Genomic DNA, 14,952 nt, shown 5'->3' on the forward strand with positions numbered 1-14,952 from the left:
AACTTTTATCTATGTAGGTTAGACTCTTGCGTTCGATGACTCATCCACATATTTTCAGAGAAATACTCATATTTATGACCTCACGTTTAAACCCAACCAGCTCAGTCTTTATATATAGGATATCCTCCATGCCATCATCCCCGTCTTTCAACGTAAACTCGCGAGAACAATTCTTTCCTGACTCGTTAAAGGGAAATTCACCAAGGATGATTTTTACATATGTGCTAGCTTTGTAGTCACTTACCCCGGAAAAGCTATTTTCGCCATTTATAACTCGCAAGATTTTTTACAAAAACCGATAGAAATAGTACAGGAAGTTGACCATGTAATTTGAATCATGGGAAAAAGCGCCAAGCTTGGAGCTTGCATAATGTGATATGGAAGGGACCATTTTCCCATGGGTATGGCATCGTCCACTCACCCATGCTTAAACCAGGCTGTGCGTATTTACATAACTTTTGTTTATACTGAGTATCCTTGCATAAACGATGATTCACTTATAATAAACTGTCCACTGTCAGATTTTGTGTTGCTGTTTACTACTGTGTTACTGTGAGTGGACAATGTTGGGGCCATACCCGTCCGGAGATGGTCCCTTCCATATCACATTATGCAAGCTCCAAGCTTGGAGCTTTTTTCCCATGATTCAAATTACATGGGCAACTTCCTGTACTATTTTTATCGTTTTTTGTAAAAAATCTTGCGAGTTATAAATGGTGAAAATAGTTTTTCCTGGGTAAATGACCACAGAGCTACCACATATGTAAAAATCATCCTTGGTGAACTTCCCCTTTAATACAAAACATACATAGACTATTGTTCTTAATGCAATTTGCAGGCTTTTCGTAAACTCTTGCCTTTTAAATATTTGGTTTGGACATACAGGATAACAAACAATTGTGTGTTGATGACCACTTACATAAATGTGCTTTTATTTGTACTGTTTTATGGTTTACACCAGGTATATGCATTGACTGAAGGGTAACTATAGAACTTATATCGTAAGGTGATCGGACCAACTTAACATTTCAGTGTCATATTCTCTGAAGTCATGGCGACATAATATTTATGTTTAAGGGACATATTGTACTCAACCATACCGACTATATACGCACCCAACTGCCAAACATGGTAATTAGGTGTGTCTTAAAATTTTGTGCAGGCTACAGTCCAGTAGACAGAATGTGAACTCTACAGTGTCACAAAGCACGATAGAGTATTGAAAATACAAATAAATGACGTTGATGAACGTAAATGGCTGCTATTGGCAAGTAGTAAACACAAGGTCAAGCAAAAATAACGTCAAACTCATGAATATAGACATTTTGTTGTTGATGCATTTGCATAGAGAGATTGACACTTTGTTCCGTGGACACAGAAATGTTTTTTTTTAATTAAGTATTACCCTTGTGTCTTACAGTACTAAATCTAGTTGAATATTGTATATATATATATATATATATATATATATATATATATATATATATATATATATCGAAATATACATATGTCCTCGTTGGAAATTACAGTGCTTGATGCAAAGCAGAGCGTTATAAATAAACAAATTACTTTAAGTACAAAGTAATGAAATATGTTACTTAATTTTCATGCATCCTGCAATTCTCATAAGAAGTGAAAGGATTACTAGCTTGACACTATTACATATATGATTGGGATAAATAATATTTGTTTAGGTTGCGACATTTTGATACCAACTCAGAGCGTTTGTTTAACAGTGTAGATTTGTCAGCATTGATAATGTGCAGCTTTTCTGATATACAAAGATTACATCGCTTGCTTATGCTAGAGTAGCTCGATGCTTTGTCAATGATTGACCACGAAATGTCAAAGACATGGTCCTTGCTTCTTAAGTTCCATACAAGCTTTGACAACTCGGTAATTTTTGTATCTCTCGTTACGGAACGATTGCATCGAGACAAGATAAGTTACGGCCTGCACGGTTTAGTTGATCAGTATTCAGTAATATTTCGAGAAATCTGTTTTTGGTTTCTCAGTCGAACAGTAACTGTTCCGTAATGTCATGATACGTTAATTTGCAAATGGTATGCGGCACTATAAGTAAATGAAGAGAAAAGAAAAAATCCCAACTGCCTATGTCATCAAACACCTTTTGAACCATCAGTATCACGATGATCGTCTAGACTGTCTGTCACTGTCTGCCATTTGCCTTTCACAACCTTCAGATTATTGCCTGAACTACAGTGTAACCAAAATTCTGAGATGGTAGAAGACCAACGGTCAGCAAAATTTATTTATCAAGCTGGGAAACCTAGTCCAATACTTGCTCTAAAACTTCACCGGAGCAACAGAAGGACACGGGGCTAGCTGCAATAATTGCAGTTCTCGGACTGAGCCGGCTTCTTTCATCGTGTTGGATGTGTAGCTCTTACCCGCAGAGCTAAAATGCCGGACCATTGTAAGCTAAGAAATTACCAATTTGATCCACTGGACACATATACGGTCCCTCAGGCGGCAAAATTCCTCTTGTCCCATCAAAATTTTACCAGTCTTCCTTCCTGGTCATTAGCGTTGCCATCTACGCTAACGAATTGGTATACAGTGTATACCTAGACTGAAAAATGAGTTTAATGAGTCACATGTGGCAAGATCGTGGGAAGATGCAAGATTAGTTTGAAAGAAATTATAAGATAAAGAGTGTGTGCAAGACTATGTGAACGCTGTTTCTATGAGGGTATGGAAAGAAATAAGAATTCTTAGGTCATAAATTTTGCCATGGATCCTCCTGGCCCATAGAAAAAAACACACTGAAAATGGAAAATCCTACGCCCCGCCTCCCTGGAAGTAAAATCGGGACATTCCCTTTAATAGAGATATTCTATCTGCATGATGGTGAGCATAGTAACGTGAAGTATTACATTCATTACCTATTGGAGCACAATAGGCACAACATATGTGATCTATGAGCGTGGTGGCATTTGTATTTACTTATCATTCCTTTCTCACTAGTTTACGTGTATATGGTGTGTTTTTCACAAACACACCAGCAGCTTATCTAAATGACTATCGAACAGCCTAACCTAAATTTTCCTATTTATATTTTTAATGACTGACCGCTGATCTTACCTAATTGTGCCGTATTTCTGTGTCACAGCTATAGCAAAAGGCATTCTGATAAAATAGTTTCCTTAGGCAAATAACCCATTCGGGCAAGTGTGTTACTGGGGTGAGCTTCACAGAATGGATCTATACTATTTATTCTACGCAATGGCTTCATGAAGCGATTAGTAAGAATGGCAGAGAAAATCAAAGTCTGCGTATTTGAGCAACTTACATTTCCGAAAATTGTCTTGAATAGAAGGAAAAAGACGACGCACGCGTATTCGTAAAATTGGGTTCCCTCTCTATCGCGTATATGATTTTTCCCTAGCTCATGAAAAAGACAAATACAGCATTGCCTTCGCCTCCGACCCACGCAACAAATCGTGATTTTGAAACGTACAACGCCGAGACTGGCACAGCTGTGATGCGTGAGCAGAACTCGATTGCAATAGTTAACTCAGAGTTAATGATTTACGATTTCAATCCGCCAGGCCACGTCACCTAAACGCTAAACTTATTGACTCATGATGTCGTATTGTCTTGCAATGCCCTGTCAGACATTACATTGGATATGTTGATAACCTTCTGCCTCTGATGTTCATTGTCAAGATACTATCACAGGTAAGCTGACAAATGAAAACTGAGGTACCGTAATGTCAGTGCATCATCCTTTGAAATTTGCAAAATATATCGATGGCATTAACGCGCCATTGCTGCTACTTTATTTCAACTGTGCAATCACGCCACACTGTAGAGCGACATGGAAGAAGTCGCATAATCTGTTAAAGCTGGTTGATAATGTATTTGAACTTGATGTAATTGTCGCTATCGACCAATTTTTATTCAGAAATTCACTTTCAATCGCGATAAAAAGAAACTGGCGTAGATGAAAAACATTTTCGTGTAATGTTCGAGTCACTGGGACAACGAACAACTGTGGGAAGTGCACAAGGTCGGAACAGAACGGCCATTTTGATTTCAAATTGTAGGACAGGACTGTAACAGTAGCCGATATACCAAAACGAAAGTAGCCGCAATCTGATTCAAAAAGAGTAATATACATAATTTTGGCTTTAAAATGACGTTCAAGCTGTAAAGCGACTAATACCATTCCCCTAGCTCCTAAATCGCACGTTGAGAATAAAAATTATTAAACTTTCGAATTCTTAGCTTAGGTGAAACGTTTTAGACGAATAATATTAATTAGAATTGTAAAGTTGTGATTTAGGAGATATCGTGAGAACGGTAATTGTCCCTTTCAAGACCCATACGCCATTTGAAGACGAAGCTTTAGAATGCGGTTACTTTCGTTTTACCATTATAGTTACCGCTACGTCCTGTCCTATCAACAAAAGCATATGGCCGTAATGCGTCATCTACGTCCCCTGCTCTTCCCACATCGTTTCGTCACGCACATATGCATGTATGTATGACTTTAACATTTCTCTCTTGGTTGAATAGAGATAGACAGTAGAGCAAAATACGTAAAATAGCGTGCTGTATTTAAAAAAATAATTTCCCAAGCTTTCATATAGCCAGAATTTAATATAGCACTGCAATGTCTGTTAACTATAACTTAAGAAAGCAATACTTGCTAGCCGGAACTACGCCCATCTTTGGGAAAGCCCAGAAACAGTCTGGGGCTTTTCAGAGTACTTTGTCGGTTCCACTTCTACTGGTGGCCGTGTTAACAAGCCGCTTATAGACGAAAATATTACATAAGCATATTGACACATTTTATGCTCCATTTTACAGTCTATAACATATAAATAAATCCACACATGCTGCAAAGACAGATTGAAAAAGCACGTTCGACATGATTTTTGAGGAATAGTGAGAAACTACATTACACAACAAAGGAGAAACAATTGGCAACGTTTCATCAGACGTGACAACAAATGGAAATGTAAATGGAATAGTTTATTCAATTATAGGAAAGGACTTTAGCAGTTAACCGAAATGGCAAAATAAAAGTACATTTAATCACACTCAAATTTTAAAAATATGTAAGAATAGTAAAAAGAAACTCTTTTCAGAAAATGTATGCCTCGTAAACATTCCCTTAACTAACTCCTTAATCACAAGTTTGGACTTTGAATTCTTTAATTTTAACAATTCTGAATTCACAGATTTCCGTGTAGATATTCTTTATTTAAGCACTGCCAGTGGTTAATATTTGATCAATCTGCTTACGTGGTATAGCGATTGTTATTACTTCTACGCATGTGCAGAACTCCTTAGTGACCGTCAACTCACAGTGTTGGTGATCTCAGAATTAATTTGTAACTCCGCCCAACTCAAACGCCTCCATCATTTGGGTCATTAATTCGAATTTCTGGTTCTGCAATATATTTCTTAAAATATATGTCGCATGCCATTCTTCAGTCTTTGATGTTCATAGACATGATACTATCATAGGTACGCTTATAAATAAAACGAAATTCGATATTGCGAATGCTTCTATATACCACTTTAACTTAAGCTTGAACGCTATTACTGTTCGTTCGCTTATACAAAACCGCCCGTATCAAATATTTAAGTACTTTAATGGATGTATTCAGTCTTTCCAACGTTAGAGACAATGCATAGGAACTAGGAGTAGTAAGGCCAGTCGGACTTCTGCTCTATATCAAAAAGTTCTTGTCAATCACGATCTAGTGTAGGAAAATGGTGCTGATAAAATGTCACTGGACTACTGTGGAATGTATCTTGGCTTTGAAACACGTCAATTATAGGAAAAGACTAAAGGAACTGTAATTCCAAAATGAAAGTAGCCGTCCTCTTAGTTAACAAATGCAGCAAAGTTAAAGCTCCTTTTAAAACTACTCCATAGGCTCTAAAACACCGGTCACTTCGCCGAACGTCGTAATTACAGGTCTGAACAATTCAATTTTTAGCTCACATTTGGTATACCAATGTGAGGTTATCGTATAAGCTGAATCAGTTCATTTGCATCCGATTTGCATGTCTGTATGTATGTATAGACATATGTATGTATGTATGTCCGTCCACATCAAAAACACCTAAACCGCAGCACCTACTGTCTTCAACGGTATTTGGTGTACAGGTGCACCTAGGGATGGAGATGTGAATTTGTTCAAATGAACTTGTCAGTGTCAAAATATGCAAATTAGGGGTAAAAGGAAAAACACTGCAAATTGCTAAAACTCTGTAACCGTTGGTTTGATTGGGTTGAAACTTGATGAGCAGGTTCCTTAAGGTATTCTAAATTAGGTCTATAAAATTTTGGATGAAATTTGCATGTTTCTATTTTTGGGTAATTTTTCAGTTTTTCGTCAAAAAATGTTTTTCTCGGAAACCACTCATCTGATTGCTTTGAAAGTTGGTATACATGTTCCTCAGGATGACCTCAGTCAAGGTTAAACAAATTGAATTGAAATTTTCATATTTGTAATTTTGGGGCAATTTTTCCGAATCTTTGGTCAAAATTTTTTTATTCAAAAACTACTAATCTGATAGCTTTGATATTTGGTATACAGGTTCCTCAGGTTGATCAAAATCAGTTTTATGAATATTGTGAAGATATCGCGAATTTTGTATTTTTGCTGAATTTTTTTGTTATTTTTCTCATTTTAAGTAAAATTTATTCTTTTCTGAAACCGCTAGCCCAATTGCTCTCAAATTTGGATTGGATGTTTGCAAGGGTGTTACCCTTCTGATTGGTTGAAATTACGACAAAATTGGAAATATTGCTGTTTTGGGGCAATTTTTGTCATTTTTGGTCAAAAAATCTTCAAAATATTTTCTTTTTAAAGCCCCTGGACAGACAGCTTTTATATTTGGTGTACAGATGTCCAGGGATGACAATAGTTAGATATTTTTAAGACAATTTTGTCATTGTTGGTCAAGAAAACTTGTTCTCAAAATTACTTGACTTATAGCTTTGTAATTTTGGTACAAAAGTCCCGAGGGATGTTATTAGATAAATTTTCTTCTCATAGTGTTGGGAAACCCCCAAATTTTTATATTTTAGGTAATTTTCTCAGTTTGTGACCTTAAATGACCTACACCAACCCAGGATATGTTGTGAGAGAGTTTCAAAGGCTGTGAACATAATTTTGTCATATTCAATATCAATTTGTAGTAAAAGTTGATCCAGAAAACAAAGTTGAGGTAAATTTTTTCATTGCGAACCAATTTTTGTAATTTTTGCATGTAAGACACACAAGAACTGAGGAGAAATGTTGATCCAGATATTTCCAGATGTCGTAATCCCCCCATAGTGGAAGTCATTTCACTATCTGTAACCATAGACAAATAGTATATACAGACTGGAAACGCTGCATGCCTTTTGTTCCATGGTCGTCTCTGTAGACTTTTGGCTTTTCATATTAAATGAGCTTCAAAGGTGTTAAACTTTTTGGAGGCTTTGTTTGTGGTTGATAATTACACGAGATTATGCGAAAAATACGACGAGATGGCATCGTACTGCCAGTCGCGTAGCAACCATAGTTACTTTGTGAGCTCTCAGGCCAGAAACACTGCTTCACGCCAATCAAAACATAACACGCCAGCAGTTTCATAAACATGTCCTTCCTTGACGCACGTTTAAAAGACGGTATGACTGACCGTAAACCATTGAGTAAAACCAGACAGTATCGATAAAAGACTTTCAAATTTGGTTCAAACACACTCATTATATATTCATAAAAATATGAGAGGAATTTTTAAAATGGTAAAACTCACTTTCCTGAAGCTCAAAACACTCCCGTTTTCGCCAGCACGTCAATTCCGCTCAGCACCACACGACAACAACAACACAAACTTTGCCGAACATACTTTCGCTTAACAATTGGCGAAAGTCCGAAAATTACCGAAGGATGCATGGTCAGCACTCTTCGGAAAAGAGAGGCGAGAGCAACCTGAGGCGAGGCGAACATGGATGGGTTACGTAACCGCTTCACGCCTTAAGCAATACCCGTTGCGAATCTGTTATGTTTGTCTGTGCTGTAACTGATTTAAGTGTTGTTTACATTCGAATGATAGCACTCATAGCATTAATTAAAACATCCCCAAGGTTTTAAATACATTTCCTGCCAGCTGGTCTTATGTAAGGGGTGGAACATTTGATATTTAGGAGGGGGTAGGGGCTAGAAGATTGATGAGGTAGCATTACTTTTTACCAGATCCCTTCTACATTTTTTCTCATTCTTTATTTTTGCCCACTCTCCCACCTTTTCTTTTTGTCAAGGTTCTTTGGCTATTTATTTGTTGACATTTGCTTTATGTATGTAGGATCTGCTTGTCCCATTGCTATAGAAGTTGATATGCATGTTCCTAAAGATGACCTCCAGTACCTAAGTTGCAGACCTTATTTGCTTTTGTCATTCTTGTTTTTCTGGTTTAAATATGTCTTGAATTTACTACTTCAAACTGAATGTGAGCACACTGTCCTTGACCGTATTTTTACATTTATGAGTACACACTTCATTATCGGACCTACATTTAACCACTATTGTTTGTCATTTTAGTATTATACGGCAAAAAATTGCATCGAGCTATATTTTCAGTTTATTTAAGCTATTAACGTTTTTACAAAAACGAAGTACTGTCGATTTTCTTGTAGCTATATGGCAGTTAACGACGGCAATGCGCAACAGATAGTAAAATTGAGAGAATTACTTTTTGTCATATCTTTCGAAGAATCGAATTATAGAATTGAAATTCGCGGCGTTTAAATGTCAAAATATGGCATACATGCATATAAACTATTTGCAGTTTACTAATAAAGGGTAAAGCGAAGTTGTCACTAATTATTTTGCCACTTGTTTTCAAACCTAGTATCGGCTTCCACTCTATCTTGCTGAGCTCCCTTAAAATGAAAACTGCTCTTACACCACATAGTAAAGAGAAGAACAGATTTACCGAGCGAGACAGTTAATCAATTAATCACTGGCAGGCACCAATAGGATTAAACAAAAGACGTAAAGGCCCGAGATGTCTTACGACTAGTGGAAATCAAAATGAAAATTCGATCATTATAGACCTTCGGACAAAAATTCAGATTAATGATAAAAAATCCCATTTTGCGGCGTATTTTACCTTGAGTTCTCTGCAAAAGGATATCGCGGATTTAAAATGCATGTAAATAATTATGGTATCCATACTAGGTTTTAGAGATAAATGGGCTTTGATGTATCCTACAGTACCGATTTAGTTTATTTGAATATGTTTTCTCATATCATCAGGATTACAGAATTTGTTATGTATTTTTTCCAGGCTCACTCTACACCATCCCAGCATATGCTGTCAAACGTTATGATACATTCCCATATGGAAGCGTGGTAGTGAAAAATATTTCCGTTTGTACAGAAAATATAGTAATCATGACCAAGCTAGGTGAGTAATTGTTGATGGCAAGACTTGCGTTTGCCTCAATTGTGACATTGCGGATTGCACAAGATCCTATTTCGACGAATTTTAACTGTCTTTGAACATTAATTTATGTTGCGAGACATATTATTTGAAGTAAACTTTCATTTCCAGTAGGGCAAAAGGTACCCGAACTACCGGTTAGAAAAATTTACTAGGCTACATTTTATTAATCATCTAAATATTAAAAGATCATAGATTTCACTAAAAATCTCGGAACAGAAACCTACCCATGGCCCAGCTTCCTTCTGATTTGCTAGAATATAAATTTTACTATAACCCAAACGGGATTCGAACCCCCACACACTCACGGCAACATCGCCTAGCTACTAGGCCTCACACAAAACCAGTCGGCCACTGCTTCCAACTGCATGCCAACATCGAGAATGAATGCACAACTCTCTGACTTCGCAAATGCATGCAAACAAAGGCTCAGGGTTGCTGCTTGCGAACTAGTGAAAATATCATTGATTTTTGATAGTTAACGAATTGGCAATCTTTTATAGAAAAGTAAACTGAATGTCATACATATTAGGTTAGAGAGCTTTGATAATGTGAAGTGATAACTATCATAGGGACTGTGAAATAAGTTTTCATGTCTCCCCTTATCGGTTTGCCGTGTTACAGTTGATAAGGTTGACCTATGGCTCTTATAGAACGTGTCAAATCAGGCATCCCTCAAAGTTCACATGAGTATTCGTGTTCAAACAACACACAATAAGTTTGAATCAGTTGCCGTACTAAGTCACCTGATGACTACATCAACGATGTCGCCTGTGAAGGAATTTTAAGTAATGTGACCGGTGGCCTAAAAGCGGATCCATTATATAGGTCAGACATTCAGCCGGCGTTGTTGATTGTGAATACACCCTAGACATTTAGAATTGATTGTAGCAACAGATCTACATGGCAATTACTTTACGTTCGTCTATATCTGAATTCGTGTGAGTAGGTAGAAATTCCATTTTTATCCATTCACAACAAAATATATCGATACCCAGGTTACTCGGAATGGATCTACTTCTCTGCATTTGCAGCTTGAAAAAGAAACAAATTCTGAAGTCTCATTCATCAAATCGATAATATTACATACGCTAAGTTAAGTGACAAGTAATGGATGGATGCAAATGTGAGAATGAAAGACGCACCGTAGATGCCTTCTGTCTGCACTAATATTTCCATTGTAAATATTTAACTTTTTACAGTAAGAAATGCTTTCAGATACTGACCGGATTAAAGTAAGCATCTGAAGAGGTCAAAAGAAAATACTGATGCCTCACCTTGTAAACATCACAAAATTTAAATTATTTTTTCTTACTCTACATCTCATTGATAAATATAACAACTTCTTTGGATGAAGCTACCCAAACAAATTAAATGTGTCTGGTAGAACTATTACCTCAATAAGACTGAAGGTATATGTCACTGCAACATCCAACAGTGCAAAAAGGAAACAAATCAACATCAATGTTCGTCACTGTGAAAAACGGCACAATAGTATGGAAACTCCGTAGGATATTTAATTTGTTTGGTCGGACTTGCAAGGTCGCAAACGAAAATAAATTTATCTTACGAAGAGAACAAGAAATTCAGGCACGTTTTGCTTTAATGTTTGCTTTAATGTTGACTAACCGGTCATTTCGAGTAACATGATGACACCCAATTGAAATTATAGATGTGCGTAATGAAAAGCTGCTTTGTCGATCTACTATCTCTTGGATATTTTGTTTTTACGCTCTAGATAGTATACTATGGCTGGCAATGACAATTTTTCGGCAGGTGGTTGATCCCTTTTCTAACACATTTAAAAGTTCATGAAAACTAGTGCGGATAGAAGAAATCTGAGACAACGCTTTTCGAGTCCATTATGCTATAAAACGTTAGTGCTATTTTCGACCGGAAACACAGCAACGTTTGTACATGGGTTGGAAAATTCGGTTTTTGAGAGATTATGCAAATAAATTCTCACATGGCCATTAGGTAAACAAAAATTAAAAATACAAACCACAAATTTGCCAATACCTAGGTTTTTAGAAAATATATACTTTAAAGGGACATTAGCTGTATTTTTGACTGATTTTTCACTAGTCTGTTTCAATGTATCAACTTCAGAATTTTATTATAATCCGATCATCATGACCAATGCCCGTTGTCCTGCTTGCCAACACAGCCTGTATATGTAAAATGACTATTGTTATTGTTGATAAATGTATTCTAGTCCGGACCTGAATACAAAATTTAAACAATCACAATGCAGATTATACTCATATAGGGTATATTTATGAGCTAAGTATTATTAATTTCTCCATGGTTCAGGGATTCAAACCGGAAACTGCAGATGATACACAGAACAAAGAAAATAAAAAAATGACCATAAGTTACAGCTAATGGATCTTTAATGGGGTACGAGTTCAGTTTTCTTGCAGTGAATTCATTTTTTGGAAGGGACAATAAGATAATTGTCGCGCACGCACTCTTAACATTAGTCATGAGAGATAATAGTACCTAAAAATGTAATTGTGTCTTACACGAGTGTCACCCATCAGTTACAGTGTCTAGCCAATTTCACAAGTTCTTTTATTTCTCTCTCTCTCTCTCTCTCTCTCTCTCTCTCCTCTCTCTCCTCTCTCTCTCTCTCTCTCTCTCTCTCTCTCAGATGAGACAAAACGATCTGTCTCGTACACATTTAGAAAGACCAATGACAGTGGAAGAGAAAGTTTCGATCAAAGGCATGGTTTCGAGGCTGAAGGCAACATAGGTTGGTAAATTATTTCTGAATATTCGAAGTTATCGAAACTCCCGGCTGTAGCTGTGGAATTTTTGCGTCATTGATAAGAAAGTGTTTCAATGGCTCAATTTATGTTTGAAGGACATGTTGAAAAGGGAACAGCAGTTTACGATTAAAAATTGGCATTTTTACGTACGCAACGGTGCAGTAGACAAGAGGCAGTTCCTGTTGATCGTAGTAGCTTCAATTAAGGAATTGATAACTGCAAAATGTTATTAAGTGAGAGGAAAAAGAACCACAGCTTATATGAATTTTTTTGTACTTCAGAGCCATGTTGGTTATGTTAATACATAGAAGGCATTGCCTTTTTGTATTTTAAGTTTAATGAAAATAATATAATTCTGAGAATATGTATTATTGAGTGCTGTGAAGGGGTTAGGATACTGAAGTAAATAGAGCTGCAAACTACATTAATATTTGGCAATTTCGTAGCAATACCGATTTGCAGCTTTGTAAAGCACGTTGTGATGGCACAGTTCGCGGTATCGATTTCATATTGCTTTAGTGACGATCCAGTGTACAAGAAATGGGGTTTTTTTTTGAAATTTGGAACTTCCTGTTTCTTAAAACCTTGAATGAAGACATCATCGAATGGAATTCGGCAGAGTGACAGTCCCGGCACAGCAACGAGGCTGATACAAAGTGGAAGTTAAAATCCGCCATGCTACGAATTTGGCATCACGTCAGATTTCGCCTTGCACTTATAATCATGAAACTTGTCTCCAGTACATTATAAGGACTTGCTCGTTATGTGATGCCTGGAGGACGAGTTCTGTAAAGTAGCCGCAAGTGCGATGAAAATTTGACATCACACTGAACCAAGAGCCCTTTGACTGGTCGAACGCGTTGACGTTGAAGGCAGCATGCCATTTCTGCCCAGCCATGAAGTATATCAGCGAGCACCATGAAACTTTACCACTGCATAATTGATCGCTTTAGAACAATGCGGTTAGTTACATCACAAAACCACACAGCGTATGTTGATACCACGACATTTATTGTGCCAACGGTCTTCTGCCCGTAGTGACTATTTACATGATCGTCATCATAATTTTAATACAAAAACTAAGGAGAAATTTAAAAAGAACTTACCTGAAGTGAAGGCATAATGCTGTATATAAAGTCTTCGCAGTGGGAGGTAAAATTGCGTCGTTCGAACTTATTATGGACTCCTAGAATATCGTCAATCAGCACAACAAACCTTCGGGGGATTTCGGGTCACAATCAGAAACGATCGTAAAACTTCGGGATGTGAAAAATACGCTCGGGAAATGACATGTTTTTATCGATATCTCGCGATCCGCGCCCAGTCGCCACGTCAAATATCAACCGTTGGCATTAAAAATGTTTTTTAAAAATGTTACCAAGTGGGAGTGCCTCTTTAAAGTATCACTGTAGTTTGTTGAAAGTGTTTATGTCACAAACAAGTTTGAGAGGGTTGCATCTGGTACACAATCATCGTTGTAATTGTTGCGATGTCGATCATTGAACATTGCTACAACAATAAGGTAAAAGTTAAGAGTTACAGAGTTTAGCAAGTCATTAAATATGCACACATTCCCTGACAGGTTTGTCGCTTATACATTAATCACAAGTTCTCTTTCCTTCTTGTGACACAGGTGGGATTATTGACAACCGTCATTCTATTCCGAAAGAGGAACTACTCAGATTGTTAGGTGATAAATCTGGCAATGCTGATCACCTGAGAACCTTTCTTGGAGGGTTTTATCCAAAGGAGAATGTCACTGAAGAAACCGGATTTGACAACAATGCAAAGAAGCGTACGATGAAGTGATTGAAAAACTTAGGAAAACGCATGTTTCTGAAATTACACCAACTCTTGAAACACTCCTTAATCAGATCAATAATTTTTTAAAACATCAAAGGAATTTTGCAATGGCCTTTTGAAAGACAACATCGCCGACATTCTTGCCACGAAAGTAAAAGATGTCTCCAAACAGCCTTTAACCAACAATGAATGGGAAGTACTGAAACTGACATACACGGTTTCCTCAGAGCTAACGTCAAATGATGAAGAAGGCAGAATGTTCACATCTCATATGCTCACCGCTGGGTTTGCTCTTGCAACTGTCGACTTACTTAACAATGCATATGTTCTGTCCGTTCACGATAAAACTCTGGTAAGCATAGTTCTCGTCTCACTTTTCACAGATTTATTTTTATAGTTATACATTCACACAAATTGAAAGGCCGTAACAGAATAGATTATTCGATCAATAACTTGTTTTACATAATTAGACTAAACATCTGACACTTCACACATAGATACATACATATATACATACGTACGTACACACGTACGTACGTACTTAGGGATATTTTACTGAAAGATGTGTGCTTTAATGTATTGCAGCTGTACTCCGAGACAGTCCTTTACGCTCTTGAAACTCTCCTGAACATTACTCGTCGAGCCCCAATTTTAGAGCCTGGTCAATCTTTGGATAAAGTCTTGCTCCAATACAGCAGTTCAGGAGATGCCAAAGTAGCCAAGTAGCACAGCTGTTGAAGACACTTGTGTCACTTTCTACAGATGGTAAAAGTCAACTGAATATAAACGTTTCTCTTCCTGGAAAATTATTGACAAGTGAGCAACAACAAAATATTGACATCGCAACAGCAGCCTTCTTTGCATGGAATCTAGAATTTGTGTGAGTACATAACAGTATAGC

General features: G+C 37.0%; 2 long non-coding RNA genes across 2 annotated transcripts in view; both read left to right on the forward strand.

Moving 5' to 3' along the window:
• LOC139116081 (uncharacterized) overlaps positions 1 to 14,952 on the forward strand; it is a 93,713-nt gene that overhangs the window by 2,891 nt on the left and 75,870 nt on the right. The window lies entirely within an intron of this gene.
• LOC139116538 (uncharacterized) overlaps positions 12,129 to 14,952 on the forward strand; it is an 11,037-nt gene continuing 8,213 nt past the window's right edge. Inside the window, exons 1-3 of the long non-coding RNA XR_011548336.1 lie at positions 12,129 to 12,232; positions 13,882 to 14,403; positions 14,637 to 14,931. This is a non-coding gene — a long non-coding RNA (uncharacterized lncRNA). The remainder of the gene's footprint in view (positions 12,233 to 13,881; positions 14,404 to 14,636; positions 14,932 to 14,952) is intronic.

Source organism: Ptychodera flava, chromosome 17, assembly GCF_041260155.1.
Source record: "Ptychodera flava strain L36383 chromosome 17, AS_Pfla_20210202, whole genome shotgun sequence".
NCBI classification, from domain to species: Eukaryota; Metazoa; Hemichordata; class Enteropneusta; family Ptychoderidae; genus Ptychodera; species Ptychodera flava.